This window comes from Buceros rhinoceros, unplaced genomic scaffold, assembly GCF_000710305.1.
Source record: "Buceros rhinoceros silvestris isolate BGI_N320 unplaced genomic scaffold, ASM71030v1 scaffold31727, whole genome shotgun sequence".
In the NCBI taxonomy this organism is placed as follows: domain Eukaryota; kingdom Metazoa; phylum Chordata; class Aves; order Bucerotiformes; family Bucerotidae; genus Buceros; species Buceros rhinoceros.
In genome coordinates this window covers 504-3,699 of record NW_010423259.1, presented here as the reverse complement: position 1 = coordinate 3,699, position 3,196 = coordinate 504, and positions in this window count along the sequence as shown.

The window sequence follows — 3,196 nt, the reverse complement described above, 5'->3', positions numbered from 1 at the left end:
CAGCAGGACAAGTACTCCTCTGGCAAACTCCTTCACACCTATCCCATGAGCAAATCAGCATTTGCTGCAGGGAAGGAAGTGGCCAGAGGAGGGAGAGAAAGGAGATGGTTAAGCCACACAGAGAAATGCAGTGGGAAAAATATTGCAAAGCTGTAACTCTGCATTCTCATATCTTCTCCATTACTCTTTAATTCTTAGCAATATAATTTGCTCTTCTGATTCTGTTCAGTGACAAGGAGAACTGCCTTAAGACTGAGAGATAAGGAGGCTACCATGACGAAGGCCAAAATGTTGGAGTTGAGGTACAGTAAAGGGGGAGACTGAAAATTTTTATATTTGGTATAATTAAGAACATCTCCAGACTTTAATAGAGCTTTTATCCTGTGGTGCCTTACACTGGTTTGGCTGCAAATAATAGCTGAACTCATCTGTCTGTATGCTAGAGAGCCTACAGTGAAGATGATACCTCTTGTCTGCTAATCATTTCCTGTACTTGGGAATCCCCTCACATGCTGATAACTTTCTTGCTAGTATCCTGTCTTTACAGATACTGCAAGAAATTTTTGCAACACATCAGATTTACCTTGTACTGTCTCTTTGCTTGCTGCAGTCTCACCTCTACTAAACTCATCCCTGAAAAAACAGCATACTGACACTTTGAACTTGACACTTTGAAAACGTAGCACCTTCCAAGCTATCACAATTGAAGTTTATCTTCTTCACCTCTAGCCAGGAAGAGGGTAGCCAACAACCCTGAGATTTTACACTTGGTGTATAATTATACATTTAAAAAATAATATCCTTTGTTTTCTTCTCTCAATCCAAGTCACATTGCTTTAAGCTAAATGATTAAGTATATCATGAACACTGGAAGATCATGTTTAGTCAAATGAGGACTGAGAAACAGTTTTGGATTAGATCTGCGTACCTTGGTATTCAGAACAATTCTAGTTTTGAAAGGCTTAAGTAGAGAGTTAACTAGAATTGTTCCTGTGTGAGTAACTTCACTTGAATTAACCTAAATGGAAGGAGACTGGAGAAGAAAGAAATGGACACTCCTGGTAATACCTGAGTCTTTCTGGTGCTGGAAAAGAGGTCAAGGGCATAGCAACGTTATGAATTTGGGGAATGCCTGCTTGCCAGCAGAATGCCTATTGGAGGGACTTCATGAAAATACATGTATGTAGCATGAAATATTTACTCCATGCACACCACGGCATCCTAACCTCAGATCCACTTATAGTATGCCAAGGGAGGGAACATCATTATAACAGGGAAGAGAATGCGTCTCCTACAAATGCAGAATTCTGCCAGTCCAAACCAGAAGAGAAATTTGTCCCTGACCCAACTCTGGCAGTTTAAACCTACACATGAGCTAGGTATCAAGCAGATGCCTGCAATGTTTCTCAGCGACTCTAGGGAATCCAGCCTACCCCCTAACATCCTCTATAGCCTATCTCCATAGCTTCAAAAGACAGCAAAGAATCAGAAAAGACGCAAAAAGAAGGTCTGAAGTTATGCAAAGAATGGGCGAAAGTAATTTCTGTCCCTCTCTTGAGTGCCACGAGAAGGCTTGCGATTCCTGCAGCAGTACCACCAGATGAAGTGAAGAAACAAGCTGCCGATCAAAGATGTTAAACTGGTTAATTGAGGGATAACTGGAATGTGGTAGAACAGGATTTAGAAGCAGGAAGATCATGAGCTATTTAAAAACCAAAATCAGCATGATGACATATTAATATTACAGACTGTAAAAGGGTATAATGTGAACCTAACAGGGTTGCTTTAGGACGAGGTAACATTGGATAAAGCCAATGTATCTTGGCTGGCCGGAGTCAACTGTAGTGCTGCCCAAACCACATTTGGGTATTGACAAAAGCATTTGTGAAGTTACTTGGAAGTTATGCTTTGGCCTCCTGAGTGTAGGCTTGTGAGAAAGAAACAAAGAAGTGTGTTCTTGTATGATAAGAAACCGATGAGGTAAACGGGAGGTAGTCTTGAGAAGGAAGCCAAAGAGCAGTTAAAAAGGAGAAAGAGCTAGATAACGGGCCATAAGTCCTTCAATGTGTCAAACTTGGGTTAATTAGGATGGATGGGTCTTTGGAAGCAGCACTGTGCCTGCTTAGTAGGCTGTTGAATATTACTTTCTCCTCCTAGGGGAGGCACAATCTCGGGATGATGAGACATGCAACGCATGGAGTAGCATGATCTAACTTTACCTGTAACATATGATAGGCGTGTCGGTTTAGTCTGTACATCTTGGAATACCCAGCCAATGGGGAAAAAAGGGAGGGATCTTTCGGCCAGGAATAGGGTATAAAACTTTGTGTATTTTTCTGACAAATTGTGCCTACTAAGCTAGACACGCGCTCTTGCAAGAACGTAATAAAACTAAGCGCTTCATTGTGGAGTCTGACCCAAGTCTCTTTGGCGAGGCTTTTGCTCATTTCTCACAGGCTGGAAAACAATTTCTACTGAAAATGGATGAGACTATATATTTCTTCATAAGGGAAGTAACAGGTTTCTACACATTGAGTAACCACAGGGTATACTGTGGTTATACAGTATACCCAGTATAAACAGGGTATACTGGGCAAGACCTGCCTGCAGAAAATAACCTTGAGTAAACTGATCACAAGAAAACTCACTTTGAATTGATTGGAAGATAAATCAAAGGGTGTTTGCAACAGGAATTCCCTGTTTGGAAAGGATACTTTCAAAAGCTTAGTAAGTAAACCGTCCCAAAGAGCTTGGGGATATGAATGTTAAGCATGTGTCTAATGTGAAGGAGATGCAGGCTGGAAGTGCAAATGCTAGCTGGAAGTCATATTCACTGCAAGGAAAATCTTAAAGGAGCACCATCCTAGACAGGAAAGCATGAATAATTACCTCTAGATAAAAAGAAAGGATACTATGTAATAGTAAAGACAGTTCTATGTGTATTGAATTAAGATAGTTCCTCAAAGATTTCTCGTAACTTGAGTTTATACTCTAATTGAAGCTTTTCTTGGACATTCGTGGTGTATCACCTCTGTGAATTCCCTGGAATTTAATAACAAATGGTCACAAAGCCCAGATTTTCCAGCAGAGAGGACAAAACCTTTTTTTCTATGTAACAACGTGTTTTTCTTGATTTTTCTCCTGACTGAAAAGTCTTTGGACTTTTCCTCCGACACCTGCCTTTCTCCACTGGCCA